Source organism: Pteropus medius, unplaced genomic scaffold, assembly GCF_902729225.1.
Source record: "Pteropus medius unplaced genomic scaffold, Ma_sr-lr_union100, whole genome shotgun sequence".
Lineage (NCBI taxonomy): Eukaryota > Metazoa > Chordata > Mammalia > Chiroptera > Pteropodidae > Pteropus > Pteropus medius.
The window spans coordinates 27,157,062-27,182,238 of NW_024349802.1; the positions used below are offsets into that span (position 1 = coordinate 27,157,062).

A 25,177-nucleotide genomic window follows, 5' to 3' on the forward strand; every position below is an offset into this window, starting at 1 on the left:
AAAGAAAGGAACTAGATATTGTGTTGGATGTTTTACATAACTTCATTTCATTCTTACGATCAACAAGGCAGATATTATTCATATTTTTTAAAGGATACAAAGGCTCAAAGGGTTAAGATGCCTTACCCAAGTTTACAAAGAAAAAAAAAAGATTTGGAATTCAAATCTAAATCTGTCTACTACATCATACTGTTTCATGTGACTCCCCATCTAGACAATATTTAATAAAATATCCAAGGATTTTCTTTAGGAAACTGCTGCTGTAATACATTCCTCAAAAAATGCACCAATAATAGTAAAAGCGACTGTCAATTAAGTGCCACACTTAATTTCAGCATCAGAAAACACTTCAACACCTGAGTCACAGTATATTAGCCAGATTTCATAATGCTAACGAAGTGGCTAAACTAAATAGAGCAGTGAGAAATAAATTGTGGTAAACTAGTCATATCTCAGATTTTCCTGTATTCAATATATCCACAACTGCATAATATGACAGTGCAGAAAAGTGAAAGAAATTTAGAGGCGAATTCTCTCTACCCATTGCCATAGGAGTATTGAGCACAAACAGGTATATTAGGCTTGGCAAATATTGAATGCTAGAGTTAGTAATTACTGCCATGTGACACATAGAAATATTTTGGCCAATGACAGACCACATATATGACAGTGGTCCCAAAGGAAGAACCCCCAAGAAAATCAGAGTCAAGGGCTTAACAGAAGCTTTTGTAGATCTCAATATGCTCCTTGAAAAATATGAAAACACAGACCTCTACATCAAAAGGTTTTCATTAATAGAGAGGAATGTTCACAGTGCATTATCTACTTAGAAGCAAATCGATGATTTAAAAAAAACCAAGCAAACCATCAAGGACATATTTCTGGAAAGGGTGCCTCAAGTAGAGCCTCAGGCAGGTCCTTCAGGAGGTGTTCCAGAAGAAGGCATTACCACAGGCGATGACAGCTGCATGTGTGTTATTGCCCCTGAAGGCTTTCTAGTGGGATAAGATGTGGAGGTGGAAGGCAGTAATACTGATGACTCTGACCCTGTGTAGGCCTAGGCCAATGTGTCTGTGTGTCTTAGTTTTTAACAAAAAAATTCAAAAAGTAGAAAAAACTTTAAACAGAAAAAATCTTATAGAACAAGCATATAAAGAAAATATTTTTGCATAGCTGTAAAATGTATTTGTGTTTTCAGCTAAGTGTTATGACAGAGTTGAAAAGTTAAAAAAACTACAGTTTATAAAGTAAAAAGGTCATAGTAAGCTAAGGTTAATTACTAAAGAAAAACATTTTTAAAATAAATTTAGCATAGGCTAAGAGTACAGTGTTTATAAAGTTTACAGCAGTGTACAGTAATGTCCTAGGCCTTCACATTCACTCACTATTCAGTCACTGACTCACCCAGAGCAACTTCCAGTCCTGCAAGCTCTATTCATGTAAGTGCTCTATATAGGTGTACCATTTTTTATCTTTTATACTTTATTTTTATTGTACCTTTTCTGTATTTAGATACACAAATACTTATAACTGTTTTACAACTGCCTACAGTATTTAGTACAGTAACATGCTGTATAGGTTTGTAGCCTAGGAGCAATAGGCTATACCATACAGCCTGGTGTATAAGCAGGCAATACCATCTAGGTTTGTCTAAGTGCACTCAACAAAATCACATAATGACACATTTCTCAGAACACATATCCATGTCATTAAGTGATGCATGACTACATCTTAAACATGAAGCATAAAAAATATGCTTTTTAAATTGCAAAAACTGCTGATTTCAACAAAAATCTATGCAAAAGAAGGTACTTGGGCTGCTATAAATAAACTCATAAAATAATTTAAAAAGAAAACCAGTACAAAGTCTTAACTCATTACTTGTTTAATTCTAAAGGCTATATTTCTAATAGTTGCTCAAATGATCTATTCATCAAATAAAAAGGAAACTGGACTCACCACAAATCTCTACTAATATAGGAACAATTAGGTTATCTGATAAAGAATGATGATAAGCATCTGTGCGTTATGGGTAATAAGTAAGGTAATTACTACCTGTTACGGAAACACTTCATTGATTTGGGCATTTATTTTTGATGAATGGATGTAAAGTTGCAGAGCTAAGAAGGGAGGGGAAGGTGAAAGGAATAATTCAAAATACTGGTACCACATTTTGCTGCAGTCATATAAAAAGTCAATGTTTGATAAATACCAATATAAATATTCCTCATTATATGCTATTCCAACATGCAGAATTTCATTACTACTGAGTTTATAAACAAATGTATTATGTGAGTGTGTGAGAGAGAGAGAGATCCAATACCACCATTCTCTTATAAAGTCAAAGGAGTATAATCAAGAGAATAGGGGCAGGGAGTTCTGTTTCTGGAGCACAGCCTTTAACACTTGTATGCAGTTGCTGCTCAGGACTGCAGAGAAAATGGGATGGCAGTAAGAGAAGGCAGGAAGAAAGATGCACAGAAAAGCAATAATGATAGATGTAGCAATTGTCCACTCTTTTGTTACTGTCAGGGTTGAGTCTTCCTCTTGGCTAGGAGTAGAAAGTGCTTTTTGTTGTGTTTACTTTTAAACTCACTGCAATCCTATGGCATTCATCACATATAATCACTCTGAGGATTTAATTTGCTGATGACAGAGTTCTGTTAATGTGGTTGCGATGTTAATTCATGCAAAGTCAAATATGTATATTCAAAGCCAGCAAAAAACTTTTGAATACAGTGTTGTATTATTTGAAATTGACAATTTATAAACAATTAAACAAAACAGAAAGCTGGATTTAAAAATAAGGCCTTGGCAATTAATGGCACAAGACTCACTTTACGAGAGCCCAGGAAAATGAAACTGAAGATGTTTGAAAGGTGAGCAGTTTTCATCTGCTGCATGCCTGTGGGTAGGTATTTCTCTGAATGCTTACATGAACTACTACTGCGAAGTACAAGTGATAACTATGCGAAAATAATTATATTTTTCAAGAAGTTAAATTTAAGTTTCATTAAGCTTTTAAAATCTTTGCCTAATTTCATGAAGCAATTTTTTGCCTAATTTTGTAAAGCAATTTAGTTTGAATTTAAGTATAAACTATTTACACAACAAGGTCCAATACCTTTCAGGCAAATTAGCCTGCCACTCACTTTCTAAAAGAAGCATTCAATCTTTACCTGACACTACCAGGTGCCCTTCTCCTCAAGCAGCTTTTATCCCCAAGGCTGAAACATGTCAAGGGTGTATGTGCTGTGGTTATACTCTGGCTGGAGCTCAACCACATCTATGATTTGATGTCTCAACAGGTATCAAGATTAAGGCTACAGGCTCATCTTGAGCCTTCAGCTTGTCACAACCATTAAGGATCTTGTGCTGGATCAGATGGCAGACATCTTGTAGAGTTACTAAAAACAAAATGAGCCTTTGTGCTATCACTAATATATTTCCATTTAAAAACACATTAACTAGAATGTTTACTTCATTTCATATACTATAATCCTAATGACATTGCACATATATACCTAGACATAAATGTCAGATAAAATTATTTTTTCTATTCTGTGTCTAATGAGAGACAGTCACATATGCTATTTGCAAAAATTATCCAATCTAAAGACAGACTGGAGGCTTTAAAGGTTATTACAATTTGATAGCAGATCTGGCTTTCTATATAAATGGACAGTAAATAAATTCCTGTATTGAATTATAGTACTGAAAGGCATAGGATTATGTAAATATGGTTTTATATATATAACATATACTTACATACACATTTGCATCTAAATACACATATATAAACATGTGTGTGTGTGTGTGTGTGTGTGTGTGTACACAAACATACGCAGATCCACCCACTTGTAGATCTTAGTATGAACTCTGAGATATAACTGCTAGCCATATGCTCCTATCCACAGGATACATTAACTCACTCACCATTATTTTTCCTCATTTATAAATTAAATGGCTCACCTCATTCCTTTTTATCTGCCTTCTGTTATAACTGAATATGGCTTATTAGAAAGACAAAGAGATTAGTCAAGAATTCTAATCTATAGGAATGTATATATATTTTTTTCTAACAGGAAAATAATTGATCAGTTTTGGTATTCTGGCAAATCTTTTTATTTTGTAAAATATAAGTTCAGAATCCCTGCAAAACTACACTGGTGGGGCTTCATAAGACTTCATCATAGCAGCATTTTTATTGGATTTATACATGACAGTAATGTTTCTTTCAGTGTTTTATCAATGGAACAGTAGTAGTTCAGATAGAGATATGTTGCCTTTTACATGCTCCTAAGTATCATAATGTTCATGAGAAGAAAGCAATTAAAAGCAGCCTGCTATGCAGTAGAGGAGGAGTGTAATTCTCAACTCGAGTGCAAAATAAAGATGCAATCATTTCAGCAAAGTGAGGAGGAGTCCAGAAATTGTCTGTTTTTTCCTTCCACTTTTATTCTAGCACTATGTTAATGTAAATAAAAATATTTCATAATGCAAATAGTGAACCACATGTAAAGGTATTACTTGGTGGAACAGAAAATTGAGCTGTACATATGGTTTTGTAAATATTTGCATTGGCTTTTACTCATTAAATTTTTATTTTTGTTTTATTGCCAAGTTCAATATATACAGTTTAAATTTTTATCTTGACGAAAAAGTTTGTATTCTAATAGCTTTCTCATAATTATACTAATATTTAGTAAAGTATTTGATATGAAATTTGTGTTTCTGGGACTTGATTTCAATGTTTAAATTCAGACTACTTGAAAGAAATAGGATGCATCATCAATGTTAAGGCACTGCTATATAACATTTTACCTTCAGAATTTCTTGAAATCTGTCAGAAAGACAGTATTTCTAATAGTTTTTAGAAGACTCATTCTGTTGGTAAAGAAATGAAAAACTAGTGAAATATCATTTAACATCAATATAGAGGGGAGCTGAAAATGTTCCCTTCAGCGCATTACATCTCTATAGTAAATTCTCCACAAGTCCGCACTGAATAAGTAAAATCTGTCTTTTAACTTTTCCCATCCCAAGTATCACTATTATGTCTCCCCTAAGACCTAAATTCTTAGGTTCATGGTGATATGCCAGCCATTCCCAAAGGTGGGCAGAGCAGAACAACCAAGACAATGAGATTAGACGTTCTAAAATTCAGTGAGTATTTTGGAAAAACCAGATAGTGGTGAGTCATCCTAATTCCCAAGTTTCTTCAGAGCTCAATTAAACGAAACAAACCAATAAGTGAAAAGTGGCTTTACGATACTCCAAATCCTGATGTTTAAAAAAAAAAAATGAAGGCTGAAGAGAAAAATGTACAATATTTATAATTCTAGAAAGAATTATGGACAAATTAGCTGAATATGTTTTCATGCCACACACTGGAACGTATGTGTGGTAAACATATCTTCAAATGAATGAAATAACAACATCTGAGAATAAAAGGGAAAACAGGATCTCCTGGAATCAAGCACTTAAAGAAACAATTACATTTAAATATTCATCAATAGTAGAATAGGTAAATAAAATATTTCACACTTATAAATGGAATACAACACAAAGTGAAGAAAACGAACCAACTACAACTCCATACAATATAGATGAATCTTAAAAACATGTTGAACAAAAAAGCCAGACACTCAACTATAGTGTATGATTTTATACAGTTCAAAAACAAGTAAAAATTACAATATTTAGTAATGCATACTGAGATGATAAAACTATGAAGAAAAGACAGGGAGTGATGATCATAAAAGTCAAGATAGTGTTTACCTTTGGGGAGAGAGAAGGGATTACGACCGAGAAAGGGAGCAGAAATCTATTTCTTGTTCTATTTCTTGGACTGGGTGATGGTTAACGGCTGTTTGCTTTTAAAAAATTCATTTTTATATTTATTTTGTTCTCACTTTTCTAAATGTGTTATTGTTCATGTTATTTTCAAAGTTAAAAAGAAAGGTTTACCAGTGAGTTATTAATAGTTACTTGCAGTCACAACCTTGCTATACAATCTACATTGCCTTTTATTATTCAGCCATTCCATATATGTAAACTTCTGATGACAACTAGGTCTTCTATTTCCTGTGTATTCTCATAAGAGAGTAACAAAATGCTTTATATGCTTTGTAAGTATGCAAAAGACAATTTATTTTACCTGGTATTCATTCATCATAGATTCATCATACATTTATCACACTGCATTTTTTTTAACTGTATTTTTTATTTTTGTCTCCCACTAATCTACCCAAATTGGGCTGTGACCATATCTCCAACACAACACCTGTCTATAACAGGGATAAAGTAATAAAAATGGTATTTTTATTATCAGGAATAGGAATAACTAACATTTACTGAGTGCTTACTATGTGCCAACTGTCAAAGTACTTTACAAGTAGTACTATTTCATGTACTCCTATTAAGAAGTTACTATTATCTCCATTTTATAGAGAAAACAAGGAAAAGAAAGGTGAAGTAACTTGTCTGAGGTCATACTCCTAGAAAATAGCAGACCTAGAGCTCTAACTCAAGTCTAACGATCTCTTGAATTCTTAAGACCACACTCTTTCCACTAAATCCTGCTGTTCTAATCTGCCATGAGACCTCGGGGTAAGTAAAGGATAATTGGAGATTTTTTCTCTAAATAAATACTAGAAAATATGAAGGTGAGAAGCTTGATCTTGGCCCAATTTCCAAGTTTTAAACCAAATCTTGAGATACTCTATCTTCTGGAAATGTCTGTTGATCAATTCATAGGCAAAGATTAAGTTCTGTCATATACTAGAAATTATTATAATTATAGCTATTATACTAATGTGTGAAATGACTAAATATAAGAAATACAGTTTAAAGTCTTTAAAAGCCTAGTAATCGAAAGAAGAGAACTATTCTTCAAACATAGAGGTGATGATTAATCTGAATACATATTTAAAGTAACAATGTTAAGAAAATCTTCCAAATTTACCAATGAAATCTGGATAATGAACATGATAGTAAATAAAGTGATTTAATTGAGTTACCTGAAATTCCATTTCATTACATTCACTTGTGTATTCAATGAAGCTATAATCAAATTGAAAACATCCACTCAAATTTTACTTTGCAAGCCGTCCTGTTTGCTCTATAATAATGCTCACATATCTATCTGCCTATGCTACTAATCATGTGGAATGACAGAAGAGTGCTAACACCCAGATTCTTCTTTCTAGTTTTGCAGATCACCATAGAATGCAGTCAACAGAAAGAAAATTGGACTACACCCTTCTAGGCATTAGAAGTCAAAAAAGATTTGGATTCACTCATAAAAACAAACAGAAACAAAAAAAGAAGTATGACTTCCAAAATGCGGATTAGGGAGAAAATGAGAATGAGGATTCAACAAACGAGAAGAATGACTAAGCTCAGAAGTCTACTAGTCAGAGAAATTATTTTACTCTCATTCCCCCAAATACATAGTGACTACTATTGTAAATGCTTCTTGCATAACTCGGACAATTTATAGACAACTTATTTTAGTGTTCCATAACCTATGTTTTTAAACAAATCAAGTAATTTTTACCACCTTAGAACAAAAAGAAATAGACACAAAATCCAATGCCCATGTCTCTTCTTATCCTTAACCCAAGGCAAAAGTTTTAGGTGTTGAGACTCTGCCTCAAAGGGATATGGTTATTGTCAGGAAATGACCTCACTAGAATTCAGATTTAGCTGCTTCCTAGGCCCCCGTTTTCTATTATTTGGTTTGTTCTTAAGAAAAGTTATGAGGGATCAAGGCAGTTCGCAGCACTTCTAAACAAGCAGCAGTCCTCCCTCCTGACCAGGTCTTAGGTTTCTTACAGGCTTCCTACCATTAACCTCATGTTATCAGAAGAAGCAGATTTATTCACTTAAACAGTCCTTTTCTCTTTGTTATTTCAGAAGTGGAGGGCTCTTTCTTCCCATTGCTTTGATTATTCCCAGGGTCCACACGAAGGGGCTAATATTGGGCTCAATTGCTTTATCTGATTTAGAGTCCAGTGCAATAATTGTAAAATCAAAGCAATTTTGTGGCAGATCACCTTAATCCAGTAAAGGATTGGGATGATTGAAGGCTGGGCTATAGACCTTCTGGGTGCTATTCTACCCTTTAGGGGGTCTCAAATGAAATCTTGGGGTGTTTATCTGGATGACTCTTTCTTAGCAATCTCTAGATTCCAATTTTTAACCTCTGTCCCCAGAAGAGTACCAGAGGTTCTGCTCAACTTCTTAGCCACTGCAGAGAATTAGGCAAATGAGCAAGAGTGAAGAGTAGAACCCAGTGTTCAGCTCCTCTCTCTGTACTTTAAATCTCTGGGATCCTGGCCCCTCAAGAGCTTACTGACTTCTCAATGCCCTCAAGCAGATTTTGTTTTGCCCCATTTTCCTAGTTGTTCTTGGCAGGAAGACATATAACTTGTTCATGTACAGCAAGCTTATTCACCATTACGAAAAGCAAAAATTTCCCAAGTTCAATTTTTTTCTGTGATAGAACTGAATCTTATCCAAACCAACCATAAAGGCATACTCATGGTGAACATGCCTAAGGACCTTAGTTAGACCATTTACACATTTAAATGAAAATATAGAATATTTTTACACACAGTACATTCAATACTAAGATAATACCACTGTACAAAATAAACAACATTCAATCCTCTCATAAAAACTATTTATCCAAAAATGATTACAAGCCCCAGGAAAGTTACTATCTCAAAGCAAAACTGTGGGTTCTGGGACTACAGGCCCCTGAACAGCACAAAGCAAGGACCATGATGTTTGCACTCATCTTCCCAAACCAAGCAGTCTGAGATTTTTGTCCATTAGGCTCAGGGCTCATCGTTTGCCTAGAGGCCAGAGTATTAAACTCCCCTTGCTTCTCTTACCTGTTTTCACTAGTCACCAAATACAGTACATTTTAGTGCTCTAAGACAGAAGCCAGCAAATTTTTCCGTAAAAGGTCAGAAGAATTTCTGGCTTTGTATGGTTTCTGTCCAACCACTCAACTCTTGCTCTGTATGCAAAAGTAGCCATAGACAATACGTAAATGAATGTATGTGTTATAATAAAATTTTATTTATGGACACTGAAATTTGAATTTAATATCATTTCATTTTTTTTAACCATTAAAAAATTGTGAAAATCATTCTTAGCTCATTGGCTATACAAAAACAGGCAGTGGACCAGATTTGGCTTTCTGGCTATAGTTTGCTGGTCCCTGCTTGAAAGCACTGTCATTCCATAAAACTAATCAAGTCCTTGGCTCTAACATTCATTTGTCCCTTTTCCTAAACCTTTCCACTGTGCCTCTGACAGTGGTTCTCAACCTAGCATGTTATCAGAATCACCTGAGGGCTTGTTAAAACAGAGTGGAAGGCCTCACACTCAGTTTCTGACTCAGTAAATCTAAGGCAGGACTTGACAATTTACAATTCTAACAAGTGCTCAGGTGATGCTGATGCTGCTGTTTCAGGGTCCACACCTTGAGAATCACTGCTCTAGAACTTCCTCAACATTATCAGCAAACTCTAGCATATCCTCAGTCTCAGAACAGTTCCTCCACGATCTTCACTTGCCTGCAATGTACTTGTCTTCTGTATGAGAGTTCTCACTGAGATCTCCTCTCCCTCGTCCTTCATATCCAACAAAACATGTCATTACCTCTTAAATATATTTTGATCACTCCACTTCTATCCATCTCTCACCTTACTCCAAGTTCCCATCATCTTTTACTTTTAGCTTTCTGACTGAACTCCCCACATTTACTCTGCCTCATTTGAAAACATTTTGCAGAATGCACGCAGAATGATCTTTTTAGACAGATTTATTTTGATGGGTCAACTAAAAACCCAAATGTGTAACGGTACAAACACTGAATTCAGAGTTCCATGGCCTAGCTTCAGTAAGCTGGCACTCTTGGACACCGAGTGTGGAGATCTCAGCCTGCCATTTCAGGTGTGCCCGGGATAACATTTTTGTGACTGGGGCAGCATTTGCTTGCTCAGCTTTCACCCTGTACAGGATGGACATTTACTGCTTTAAGACAGCATAGCCCTGCCATCTGGCTGTGGCCCACAGTGGCTTTGCTCTCATTGGGTAAACTACATTTTGGCACTTTCTAATGGTTTCCTTGGCATTCATTTTTTTTTTTTTTCTGGCTTGGTTTTTGGACTGAGAGTAATTCATTTTTTATTGTGGTAAAACATACATAACATAAACTTTGCCATTTTAACCAGTTGTGCTATTCAGTGTCATTAAGTATATTCACAATGTTATACAACTATCACCACTATCCACTTCCTAAACATTTTTATCATCCCCAAAATAACTCCCCATCCATCCCTCTCCCTGCCCTTGGTAAACCTCTATTATACTTCCTGTTTCCATGAATTTGCCTATTATAGGTACCTCATATAAGTGGAATCATACAATATTTGTCCTTTTTATTTACTCTTAAGACTGTTTTCAGTTCTACTTCTAGGTGAGCACTGACAACTCATTGATCTTACTGATTATGTTATCTGATACAAACAGATTACTACACTATTAGATTATTCCAACCATAATGCCCATTCACCCACAGCCAAAAATAGAATAGGCTTCCATAAACAGCTATGTCAGGTATATTATTTGGTATGATTCAAAACAGGATAACTTCTGATGCATGACACAACACATACTCCATGATGCTTTTAGTAAGTTTCTCACCTTTGCCTACTTTGTCTTTAAGATTCTAGAGCTCTGTTTAGCCCAACTCAACTCTACTTAAACAAACAAGCAGGATGCCTAAATGCTTATCATTTAAACTAGTAAAACACTCCACATACTCAATGCCATTCCTATCAAAATTAAAGCAGGTGTATCTTGTACTTCATGTTACTATTATTCAACTTTCTCACACCTCATGATAATCCCCATGATACACACACAACTCACTGAGTCCTCAAAGCCTCTTAATGCATAAGTGAGCCACCCCCACTGAACTATATCTGGCTTGAGAACTACTTCTTTTAGATAACAGATTTTTAGTTCTCGGCTAGTTGACTTTGGCATGGTATTGAGGAAGCATTTTAATTAAAATGATTCCCATAAGATTGAAAACATTTAGTGAGGACCAATGTATTATTTAGAGAACTATAGAGAAAACCAGGGTGTCAATACATAGCAAATTAAGCAAATGCTCATTTTCAAAAGGATGGGTTTTGCTTAGAAAAAAATTATTAATTACTAGAATCCAGGTATATTTCTTAAAAAGCCACACTAAAAGATCTTAATTTTCTTCTTTTATTTATTTATTGCTGACACCTGATGAATTCTAAGGCCACGGTATACCAAGATTTATTTGCTGAGCTGTCATATGATACACAAGACTGAAAAATATATAGATTCTTAATTGAAGGATCAAATCCAAACAGTGCCAATCAATGGTTTGAGATCAACTTGTAACTTGTATGGCATGCTTTGAAACTTGTGGAGTACCCTTTAACACTTATTGGGTAATTTTCATAAAAAAAAAAACAAAACACAAAAATGATAAATATACATATGTTAAAAAGTTAGAAAGGACAGCAATATCAGAATTAATGTTTCAAAAGTTTGTAAAGACGTGAAAGATACAATAAAAACACAATGAATTCTTTCAACATTTATCAAGGCCTTACTGTATCCAGTGCCAGGAACTGGGAATATGAATAAGTCTCAGTTTATAAAAACTGTAAAACTTTTGGAGATCTGGCCCACAGACTGTCTTATTCTGTCTAATCAATATGAGGTATTTTTTAATTGTATGAGGTCAAAAGTTAAAAATCAGAAGACTTATCACAAAGATATACATACCTAATTTCTGTTAAAAAACAAAAGTAACTGGAAAAATGACACCAGGGTTTTTATCTAGCAACAACTGGTTGAGTTGCACAGTGGCATTTTGATGGAGTATGTGCTCTCTAGTCCACTGCAATTCCCTACTATTCACACTCGCTACTATTTACACCCACCTATTTTACTTCACTATCTACTTGATCTCTGCAGGCATCATGGTATAAAGTACAACTAAGTACTGTCTTGCCAGAAGGACTTCTTTTAACATTGCACGGCTCATATATACCATGGAATATTATTCAGCCATTAAAAAAAATAAAATCCTACCATTTGCAAAGACATAGATGGACCTAGAGGTTATTGCGCTGAGTGAAATAAGTCAGAGAAAGATAAATGCCGTATTATTTCACTTATATGTGGAATCTAAGGAACAAAAAGACAAACTAATCAAAAACAGACTCACAAATATAGAGGACAATCTGGTGACGGCCAGAAGGGAGGGGGTTTGGGAGACTGAGAGAATGGGGTGAAAGGTTAAAGAAGTACAAATTAGTAGTTGACAGATGAACACGGAAATGGCGAGCATGGCATAGGGAATGCAATTAGTATTAATGTAATGGCTAGGTGGAGAGCCAGAGGAGAGAAAGAACAATTAGGGGAATCATTTTATAAACTATATAAATGTCTAACCAATGTACTGTATATTTGAAACTAATAAAATGAAATAAAAATCCATAGCAGAATAAACAAAAGAACAGAAATTTTTAGTAAAAGACACAAAAAGATCTCAAGAGAAAATCCCCAGGTATGGCACAAACCCATCGGGCTGCTGGTATTGGATAGATCCTTGTAAAGGTCTTGATACACACAACTCGAAGTGTGTCTTCCAGAGCACAGGATGTGGAGAGGCTGAAACTGAGACTCCTGCATAAAGCTGAGAATCTTCAAGAGCTGCTCTGTTCCTTAAAAGAGTGCTTGAAAAAAATCACCCACTGATTTGGGTTCTAAAGGAAGAAAAATCACCACTGAGATATAAAAACACCAGACCTGGACCATACGCAGCTATGGTACTTGTATCATACTACCCATTTTTACTAAATGATATTCTTATGTACAGTTTTCCCTTATTAAGCTTTTGAAAAGGCAGGGTTAAAACTTAATTTTTTTCCCCTTTACATACCAATTTTCGAAATAAGGAATTGGCATAATAGTAACCTTCAATGTTGGCAAATAAATTTTGGGTCAGCTCTGTCTCAGTATTACAAAGAAGTCATGGATTTTTTTTTTTGTTTTTTGTTTTTTGGGTTTATTCAATGTTAAATTAATTACATTTGATTGTCTCTCTTAACTCCATCGTTATTGCATCTTTTAATTCCAAATTATCTCAGATTTACACAGTGGGACTTTTGAGCCCTTTTAGCACACTATCAGGTTGGTCTGCCAGGGTTTCCTTGTGTTTTGGCACTAGATTATCCCAGGCTCATTTTGTATTTTCCCTCTTCACATCTGGAATCAGCTGTTTCTTTCCTGGGGAGTGGTAATTAAAGAGCAAGACTTGGGTACCAGGTACACTCGCTGCAACTGGGATGTCCTTGCTTCTGGCCATTTTCTATGGGCAGAACAGGAAATATGTTTTTTAAATATTTGAAGTTCATATTGATAGTATCAATTCAAATTTGACATTACAGGGTTTTTTCCCTAAATTTCTTTCATTTTATATTCGTAACTTTCTCTTAAACCAAATATCTTGGATTTTATAACATGCTTTTATCTATTTTATACATAAACATTTAAAAAATTTAAAGTCACAATACTAATATTATTAATAAAAATACTGAAGAAAAGTTCAGATTTCTTTAGTTTTATGTTCTTAAAATATAACTCACTAAAGATTTCCCACCTTTTTCATATACCAAATTTCCATATGTTCTAAGACTTATGTAGTCTAAGACTTTTACATTCTGTTCTATTTAGATTCATTCTTTTATCTGCCTAGGAATAAATGAATTTTAATAAATATGTGATAAGTCGAATGAATCTCTAATTAGTGAATGTAAGGAATAGCGGACATATTTTTTGGATAGAAAAGACTCTAAGGGCTTGTTTTCTTTTGGTTGTTCAATCATTTTTCAGTTTATATTCTGGCAAAAAAATGGCTAGAACTTAGAGTTTTGTTTTCAAGTTGCAAAAGGAAAAACTATCTTAATGTTCTGAGAGGACTTGAAAGTGATAAGCATGAACTAGGTGTCTGAGTCAATTATAAGCAGCAATTTTAGGGATTTCATACCAAAATTTCAGTTCTATAACTAAAAATTTACATATTGTTTTCAATTTTTAAAATCAAGTTCAGATAAGAAATATTTAGGTATCCCCCTAAAAAAAATTGCATTTGCTTACCCTAGAGCATAGTTTAATGTACAGAGCTTTCTAAGAAAGCTGACTACAAAGGATATCTGCATAAGCAAACAAGATAAATTCAATAGGTATCTCCTGAATAACTTTCCTGAAAGAGTAATTTGTTTTTTGGGTTAATAAAGATAGCTTTGCTTAGTATTACTAAATGGCATAAAGAAACTAGTAAAATGACTGTTCTAGGGAACCTCACATAATCTTTAAAAAGTTGTAAGTTTTATGATGAGTCAGTTTAATACTGGGAAATCAAATATAGAAATCAGAAACGATGAAACTAATCAATCACCTTTGATCTTTGTGTTCTCAGTGTATTTCCATTTTCTTTCAAAAATACTAGTTCGATATTTAAATAAACAGAATGGGAGCTAATAATGTCGATGTACTGTTTCTTAATATATTAAATAATCTGAAATATTTCATTAGTATTAGAGTATTACCATGTAGCTTTTCAATAAAATAAAGACATACTACATATATTTTATTATTAAAAACTTTAAAATTCCTCAGACATTTTTCTTTAAAGTGAGCTTACATTTCGGTAAAAATGCATTTGTAAATAGACACCATCATGCTGCCATAAGGTTTGCAAGATATGTTTTCTCCTCTAATGTACTAAAATTAACAGGGCTCTCTATGACTAAAGGCTTCTGAGAACAAACAATGTTAATTAGCATACAGAATATCCCCCAAACACCAATATTTTAAAATAGACCAGAAGCGAGAATTCTACATGTGAAATATGCTACATATTTTACTGTCAACCATAAAAAACAAATACAATCTAACTACAGAAGCAGGCAAATATTGAGAAATATTGTTTAAATAGTATAAGCAGTCTTTTTCACTAATAGTTTTACAGTATTTGCTCCATAAATGATTATGAATTAAGATTGCAAAGAAGGGCAACAAAGCACAGACTTGTACGGCCTTAATTTCTTTGAAAAACATCTGGTACTTTTTCTTAGGTTTCTGAGGATTACCAGGTGGTTTGGAATAATTGTGTATAAGGTCATATTCCATTAATCTGAAGCTCAGTTTCAGTTTTTCAGGAATTTATTCTTTGTCCTTTTTATGAACTATTCCTCCCACTAGCAGTTATTCTAAAGGAAATATATGGTTATTTTTGTCAAAATGTTTGTTCTGTAATTATTTATATCTTGTTACTTCTGAAAAGGAAATGCATTTATGTCATTAAAATAAAGCACTGAAAAACATGTTAAAAATCATGTGGCTACTACAGTCTAAAAACTATAATAAGACCATTCAAAGAAAGAAAAATAAACAGGACCTATTTAAGGAAAGGAAGAAAAGTAAGTTGTGACAGAAAGCTAGGCTAAGAAAAATGGCTGCATTTGGACACAAAACAGCATTGAGCTTCCTGGCAGCCAGTGTTTTTTGCTAATATGGGTATCTGTCTAGAAACTCTATCAGGGGATGCTTTTATTTGCAGATAGGATTGGTATTTAGGTACCCAGAGGACCACTTCTAGGTGTCAACCAAATGTATTTCACTAAAGATTCAAATCACTGATAATTTTAGAGAAAACCAACACTTTTAAAAGACTTCTTGGTGCTTTAAAAAAAAAAAGCTGATAGGTGTACATGCTCTTAGCTCTAGAAAATACAGCTATGCATTTCAATATACAGGTGACAAAAGCATTTATTTTGAAGCAGTTATCTATGAAAAAAATTAGGAAAAGTGTGATGCTGGCAATTTATTCTTATTTCCTCTCCATCTCCATCGTGGGTCCCACCATTACCTCTGTGTTGGTGTTCTTGAATACTGAATAGATCATTGCTTCAGCTTGATCTGAAGTAGGAAAGAGCCCTAGACAACTCTCTGAGATCAGTGGTTTTCAAACTGGTCTACAGGGTCATGAGCTCCTAGAGCTTTGAAGAAAAAGTTCTCTTTCAGATTAAATATTTAAAACCCCCATGCTCAATACCTCTTAATTAGCAGTGTTCAACGAACATGGTATTTGTCCCTTTGAAAGGCCAAAACCTTGAAGGAATAAGTTATAGGACATTTGAGTGACCAGCCTTGCATATTTCCTTTCCTTGGAGAATTTTGAGAGTTATTAGGGCTAAAAAGAGATTATGGCACTCCACATTTGTGATGAGAAGAGGAAACCTCGGGAAAGGTTTTCTGGTACAAAATCACAGCACCTACCTCCTTGACTTTTTTTTTCACCTGATAAAGAAAAAATTAAGAAGACCTATAAAGCTTCCCTAGCATCCAAATATTTTGATTGAACAGTCGGAGTGGTGAATGAAAGTATTAAAATTATTTTGGAACTATTTGTAATCCTGGGTATTATTACTGTTAGTAGTAGTCATGAGTAATGGTTGGAACAGTAGCATCTAGTAGTAGTTTGCAGTCTACAAAGAGTTTATAGTTTACTTTGCGTATGTATAATGTCACTTAATATTTAAAATAACTACGTAGATATATTTGTCATCATCCCATTTAACAGATGAATAAATCAAGGCTTATAGAGATTAAGTAACTAACCATGATAACACATATACAAGAACCTGAGACACAAATTCAGATCATATGAGCTCAAATCTCATATTCTTTCAACTACCATTTGTTAAATTAAAAGTTTCAGTTGCTAGTACATTTTGTCCACTAAGAAAGAGCAATATAAACTTCATTCTTCATATTATTTGAGCGGGGGTGGTAACAGGTTCTAGCTCTACCCAAGGCTTAAATTAAAATGTGTACTATCATTAGTAACAACCCACTTTAGTAAGAAAACAGTATGTGATTTTTCTTTTAAAGATAGCTTTAAAATTTTCTTCATCTTTACTGTACTAAAGCTGACTTGTATTTTTGTAGTGATTATTTTTATTGCTTTAGTCTTCTGAGGTTATAAGGAAAGATTTTGAGAAATGTCTTTATCCTGCCATTTCTTTTGAGCCTTCGAGACCTCTTTCTTCATCACTACTGATGGGGCATTGTCACTGCTATAAATATCCTACAATTGAGTATTGGTGGCATCTACTTAAAGGAAAAAAAAAATCACTGAACAAAAACAGATCAAAATATTCATTTCATTCTTTTCTAATGACCAAAAAATTCAAAACAAAACAAGATATGGTAATTGAAGAAATGGTAACTCTCAAGTACCTTTTAAATAACCTAGAATGAATTTTGAACAGGAATACATCTCAAATAAGAATGTAAGCAAGGAAATAATGGCAAATAGTCAATAAACCACATTAGCATACCTCTGTGCTAATTAAAAATCAATTTTATTATTATGATTTTTCTTTCTCCTGAGATGATATTTCCAAAATCCACAGGAGTAACCCTTGTAATGTCTTTTTTCTGGATGAGTGCACATTCTGCCACAGGCTCTGGAATGAGGCAATTAGCTATATGATTAAACCAAAAGATCTGCTACTGAGATGTGAATTATCCAGATTAGCTGTCCCTTCTGTTTAAAATTCAGCTAATTTGTCAGTTTTTTTCTTTGATTTTATATAGAGATCTTTGTATTTATGATTCAATCAAGACTTTTATTGTGTGCAAAGTTGAGAGAAATAAAGCTATAGGAGCCTTAAAAGCTCTGGCAAAGACGCACATAAATGAATACCATTCCTAAATACAAGGATTGGTTTTCCAGTTGTATGAATTATCCAGGCATCTTTCTTCCTCCTTTGCTGTGCTTTAAATCAATGGGTCATTCTGTGGTTCTCAAATATACTTCCTTAATGGTTTGGTGAATCCTTGTAGTTTGAAGACAGGAGACTTCTGCCACCAATTAAGAAGAAAAGACAAAGGAAAAAATTGGGGGAGACTGACTCTGGTTTTCAGTAGTCTAGTCTATTTCTGCACTTCCTTTCTATTGATTTAAATAAAGACAAAGACATTTATTTTGACCAAATATTAGGGTTTTTTTTGAGGGAGTAGATTTCTGAAGTAATATAAACTACAGTATTAGTTCTTAGATCAGCAGACTAATACAGACCATCATTTCATAGGAGTGTTAATGGATGTCCTACACAAATATGGTTCCATTTTCAAAAAGCTGACATACAGGGAGTTAAACTGTAACAGATGTCTTTACTTTACTACTGGACTTTTTAGAAATATATATGCTAGTGTCCATTGAAAGGGATATGGTATATAGAATTTTTTAAAGATTCACTTCACCATGAAATACTTTTTTAATGGACTATTCATTAACCTTTCACAGACTGGGAAAATGCTGCCTTTTATATCAATTGTAAAAAAGCAATAAGGCTACAAAATTCCAAATATTTGTTTGAAATATAAAGCACTGATTGAATCAACCTCAAATGTGTAAACTCTGTATTTGAGGATTATATTAAAAAACAGTTTCTATATGCCAACCCGCAGGTTAGCTCATTGGTAAACTGGCAGATAGAATCTATCTAAATATTTTTTTAAAGTTTGACATAGAGTTTACAAATGAGGCTTAAAATAAGAAGCAAACATTGTGTATGTATATATATTATTTCATACAATGCTTTGCGAAAAGCAGTGTTTATTAAAAATGCACTAATCTATCTGTCCATGACTTATAATCAGTAAAATTAACCAAAAACCACAAATGGAAAAATACCCCTGCAGTTTTTTGGATTTTAGATGAATTAAATACCTTAAATGGGGGAAAAGAGAAAATGTTTACAAATTTGTCATTTTAATTTTGAGTGTATAGAAAGTATTTTTGTTTTCGACTGGGTGGATTTGCTAATAATCCTATTCAAAATATTGACTTGGAAGGTGAATTCTTTCAAATAAAATGAAGATTTGACTTTTTTCTTATTTAAACAAATACCCACATGCGGTAGCACATATATTTGAAATAAAGCTTGCTCCTGAAACACTAATGCTACATTTTATCTATGGACTTTTTAAGTATTTTTAATACTGTTGTAATTTGATATTTTATTTTATTAACAGATACTAAGTCAGTTTTGTCCTAAGTATTCTGTGGCTATACAGGAAACATAATTAGTTTTGAATAAAACTTTTAGATGCTTTATTCTAAATAATGCCCAACAATGAAATTATCTGATTCGGGAGATGGATGGTGGCGATAGTTGCACAACAATGTGAATGTACTTAATGCCACTGAACTGTGCACATAAAAATGATTAAAAGGGCAAATGTTATGTTTGTATGTCTTACCAAAATTTAAAAACATTTGATTACAAAAGTAAATTTTTATTATAGAAAATTTAGAAAAGTGAAAAACTCAAGAAAGATAACCATGTGAACAATTTGGTATACCTAGACTTCTTGTTTCAATTTTACTTGTTTTCGTGAGTTTATATATATTTTATACATTTAAAATAATCTTTCAAGGTTTTAAAAAACATAGAATTCATTAGGCTTGCTTTCAACTTATATTTTACACTTATATTTAATCCACAGTAAATATCTGTAGTAATAATATCAAATATAGTAAAACTTTGTCATTTGAAACTCATTAGTTTAACTTTGTTTTATATTTAGATGAAATAAAAGTGAATGTAAGGTTTCCTTATTTCTAATAAAGCAAAGTATATATTAATCCATGTTTAATTTTATGCAGTGTATTAACCACTGAGTGAAATTAAATGAATGACTGTTTTATTAAAGAGTCACAATAATTATTATTATGCACAAAGTAAAAGGTAAAGTTTGACTTTGCTCTACTTTGTCCCAAATATTGGTGACATAGTAGTTAGTATAAGCCTCGATGCCTCAAAACATCAAATACTATCTTCATTATTCAGTCATCAGTGATTAAAGCAAGACTGGTTCATCCTCTCAGGATACTTGTGCTCTTGAGCAAGACTCTCATTTTTGCTTATTATTAAAAGTGAGAGGAACATTTCATTTTTTAATTTCTATAAAAATTAATATTATTTAGCTTTTATATTATGGTTTTGAAATCAGTAGTTTGCTAAAATGTTGCTTTAGGCATCCCAAGGTGCAAGGAAATAATAACTGTACCATAAAGGAAAAGAAAAAAGGAAAAAGGATGGAAGAAAAAAACAGTTGTAATGAAGTATAGTCCACTTCATATGTCACTTCTTAAGAAATAAATTCTGATTTTATAAGTATCTACAAGAAAAACAGTCAATCTTTCCCATCTTCCTATAGACTAATTATTTTGATGGGAAAATACATTTAAAGGCTCCTTTATGCTTGGTTAGTTTTCTTCAACCACAATAAAACTTCCGGCCGAATCTACTGAACTGAAAATACAAAATCAGCGGCAGTGACAAAATATCTCAAAATTTTCAATCACCATCTCTCTTAAACAGACTGGTCTTTGTGTTAGTGTTTAAGCCAACATAAATTATCCTGAATGTAAAACTGCAGCAGGTACAAAGCAGGCTAACGTAGATATTGAATATTTGAAGCAGCTAGATTTAAAATAACTGATGATTAGCAAAATCTAATAAAGAACTTTGGATAGAGGAAGAGTTGATGAGGATTTTTTTTTATTATGTGTTTGGATTTTAGGCTTTAAAAAAATCTTTTTTATTTTTTATTTTTTTTACTTTTTTTTATGGCTCTAGACTCACTGTATAAACCAATTTTAACCCTTCTCTATTTGCTGAATAAGAATAGGGCTGCTTGCTACCTTATTGTGATATTTCCAATACTGTAAGGAAATATAATGCTGCAGAAAGGAATCAGAAGTCTCCATATCCATAAAAATTATAGGAAGGTTAGTTTCTATGTATTCTGAATCGTGATGTGGTTTTAGCACCTAACATTTTAAGACAATATTTTTAGTTTATTTATTTGTTTACTTAGGGTTCAGGCATTCATTCATTATCAGTTGAGCCCTGTTTTTGTGCTATGCACTGTTTTGGATACTGGGAATAAAACAGTGCGCAATACAGACAACGTCCCTTCTTTTAAGGCATTTATAATCTAGCTGGGAAAGTAGGCTTTGAAGAAGTTAATAGCAAATATATTCAGTATAAGTTGTCACTGAGAAATGCCAAGTGCTTTGGGATGATTTGACATGGGAGCCTAACCCAGACTGGGAGTCGAGGACAACTTTACTGATAAATGACATTTAATCTGAGACCTGAATGACATTTAGAAGTTAGTGGGACTAAGGAGGATATAGACAGAAGACCTGGTGGTGGGGCATGCCTGTGCAAGACCTGGAGTGTAAAGAAGCAACTCAAAGAAGGTTAATACAGTCGTGGAACACAGAAAATAAGGGGAGGGATTACTGTACATCTTGAAGCTTAGAAAGATTAGTAAAAGTTAGATCATGAAGGGTGTTTTATGCTATGTTGAAGATTTTAGACTTTACCTGAAATACAGGGAAAGGCATCAGAGAGTGAGGGCTATTAAATAATCAGATTTTTATATTTAAAGGATCATTGACTGAGTCTCTGGATTGAGGGAGAGTAAAACTGAATGTGGGGAATCTTCCAGAAGGCAATGCCAGTGGTTTAGCTGACAGATATGGTAGGTTGGGGAGAAGAAAAGCAAGGAGCTTGAGAGCTATTGGGAGATACAATTAACAAAGCTTGGTAACTGAGAAAAGATGGCTGCAGATTTCGTCCTGGTGGTACCATTTATTACCAAAATGGACTGAAAATAAGTTTTTGGACATGTTATTTGTGCATTTTAGAATCAAAATGTGAGGTCTAACTAGGTTCATCAAAAACTCAAAAAAATCTAAAGTGTGACTTAGCAATTCTGCAACTATTTTATGCATATTTAAGATTGAGTAAATAAATATATTGTAGATATTAAGAGTTGAGTTTCTTATGTCAGAGAAAGGAGCTACAAATAATTCCTTATTTGTAGAGAGAAAGCTATGATTAACCTTGTGTTAGACTGGAACTGGATATTACTATAAGTAAGTGGCTTTATATAGAGAAATAAGACTGATTGTATATGTGTATACATTATATGTTTCCTACCTCTGTTTATGAAAGGGCCTAGAAGCAATTATGGTACCACTGAGTACACTTAAGTGCCCAGATCTTGGTTTCTAAGTCCTAAACACCAATTAAAAGGAACTAGGGCTCCTCTAGAGAAAGAGCTGGCTTCTGAACGGGGAGCAGAGGAAATATGGGATGTTCCTGAAAGATCCTGTGTGCCTGAAAGTAAGGAATGTTAAAAAAAAAAAAAAATCATGGAAGCATATCAAAGTGCAGAGGAGCTCTCAGTGGCCAAACTGGGGACAATCTAAGCAATGAGAGCAATGGATTATAATTCATAGAATAAAAATAAATATTCAGATATAACTAAGTAAATAAATAGGGAAGAAGGGAAAGCTCTTCCTTGCCATACAGAACTCCCAATTATACATGTAGAAGAAATGACAAATAGAGACTCACCATTTGAGAAACAGCACAGTAATAACTGTTTCTGGCGAGAATCACCAGTTAGTGGAAGATATAGTATGATTATAAACAGGATAATTACATAGTCACAAAGTATCTCACTACAAGATAATAATTACAAGGGGAAACATAGTAACTTTAGAGTGGACAAAGTGATACCTCCTTAACCAAGTGATCAAAGTAGACATTATTAATGAGACATATGGATATTATGAACTTACTGATACAATGTACTGAAAAGGACACATCACTTTGTTGGTTTTCTTGCCAAAAATTTATAACCTGAATTTAAACATAAAAAAAAAAATCAGACAAACCTAAACTGAGGGCCACAGTATAAATTTACTGACCAGTATTCTTCAAAAGTATCACGATTATAAGAGATGAACAGAGGAACTGTGCTAGATTAAAGGAAGCTAAGGAGATCTGACAACTAACTGCAACTACGGGAAGCGGGTGGGATGCTCCTGAACTGGCTCCTAGACCAGAAGAATGTCAGGACAATTAACAAAATTTGAATAAAGGTCTGTAGATTTTGGTTAGTACAGTCAATATTAATTTTCTGATTTAGTATTTGTATTGTAGTTATATAAAATGTTAACATTTTAGAAAGTTGAGTGAGGGCACAAGGGAATTCTCTGTGGGCATACTTTGTACCATTTTTGCAACTTTTTAAGTTTGAAATTATCTCAAAATTTAAAAATAAAATTAAAAGTTAAATAAAAGAGACAGAAGTCTATGGCCATGCCACCCTGAACAAGCCCGATCTTGTCTGATCTCGGAAGCTAAGCAGGGTCGTGTTTGGTTAGTACTTGGATGGGAGACTACCTAGGAAGACCAGGTGCTGTAGGTGTAAAAAATAAAAAATAAGGGATTGTAAACTGACAAAGTCCTTGCAACCTGTGAGGTCAACCAAGGGTTGCCTCGTCTTAAAAAAAAAAACAAAAAACAAAAAAACAGAGCCCCCAATTTAAATATTTTCTTCAATTTAATGAGGGAGAAAAGATGATTCAGTGGGGTTGGTTTTGTTAATTTTAATTTTGCAATATGCCCTATATTTGTTATAATTATAAAACAATGATCGAAGTATTAGCCAATTTTGGAAGGATTTACTGTGAAAGTTCTCCACGACGATGTCAAAATTCTCCATGGTTTTGACACATACTTGTTTTTCTTGGTTTGTCTGAGAATATTTACTTCATTTGAGGATTATTTTAGTCTTTCTATCCTCTTCTGAAACATTATATTGGGAACAGGTATATTTTTATTGTGTTAACATCATGTATCTTCAAAATACATTCTTAAATTACCTTAAGTGTGCTTTCTGAAATGATTTAATTTTAACTTAAAATAATCATAGTAGTCAAAATGATTGATTTAATGTTTGCTTTGGTTATTTTTAATTATTGGAATAATTGGAAATTTTGAAATATTTATAGAAAATACATTAAAATGAAAAGAAAAAAAACATTAAAAATCTTTTAAATATTTGGATAATACTGTGAATTTTCAGTCATTAACCTTCACTTAACATGTGGATAAGCTTAAGCTCACAAGCTTAACTGTTTTACCAGGGTCATATAGTTAACATTTTGGAGGTGATATTTGAACTTTTGTCTGTTAGGCTCCAAATATTCCCACAATGAATAAATGATACACACATTCTGCTGAATTTCTGAAAAGCCATTAATCTAAATTTTTTCTTTTTATCTATTTGGTAATAAGGTTTTTGGAGTTTAAAACTGTCGAAATTAATTTATATTATTAAGTTTTTACCTAAAAATGCATAGGATTTATAAGCTGGTTTTGGTCAAATCAGGAAAAAAAATTTGCATCTACAATGTACCATATACTTCTTGTGAAGCAACTGCAAGTGACTATTATGTTCTTGAAAAATAAATATGAAATCTGAACAGCTGATGATTATAAAAATAATTATAGGGTGTCATTATGAAGCATATAATAACACTGAATCCTTCTTAAAATAAACGTACTTAACTAGACTAAAATATATGTTTTAAAATGTTATACAGAGAAAAAAAGACATAAAAATATTGTTTTTTGAGGGAAAGATGCTAGATTGTTGCATGGTGGGAATTTTTTAAAAACATAATGAAATCACCACTCCTGGAAACCCTTCTTGGCCTGTACTGTAAATAAATTTCCTCATGCAGTCTGCAAATAAGTCAAAACAGGGAAAATTGAATACTGGAAACAATGAGTGTGTTTGTTAATCCTCTGGAAAAGGATGATTAGGTTAATGGGATCTTGAGAGCAGATATAGACCATTTGTTTACCTTCTGTCCAGGCAATGCACTCTTTCCATCCTATTCTAATTCCTCAGTTTCTACACTTCTTTGTCTACGATCTTTTCTCCCCCTACCAGGAGTGAGGCATCAACACCAGAGGAGAGTTTTACCTAGCTTCTTTGGAAACACTTCTGACTACACAAGTGAATAGGTCAAATTACCTTCATCAACAAAAAGGATGAGTGTTCCCTTTGAAATACAGACCATGGTTCCAAGAGTATTATCACAGAGTAAGAGGCCTTTCATTGTGGAAGTGGATATGAGTCTTCCTAATAG

The 25,177-nt window shown here is 33.4% G+C and overlaps 1 protein-coding gene and 1 pseudogene across 2 annotated transcripts in view; one reads left to right on the forward strand and one right to left on the reverse strand.

Moving 5' to 3' along the window:
* The window catches only part of UBE2E2 (ubiquitin conjugating enzyme E2 E2), a 287,961-nt gene that overhangs the window by 142,864 nt on the left and 119,920 nt on the right, over positions 1 to 25,177 (reverse strand). The window lies entirely within an intron of this gene.
* LOC120581771 (uncharacterized) lies at positions 23,327 to 23,445 on the forward strand (annotated as a pseudogene).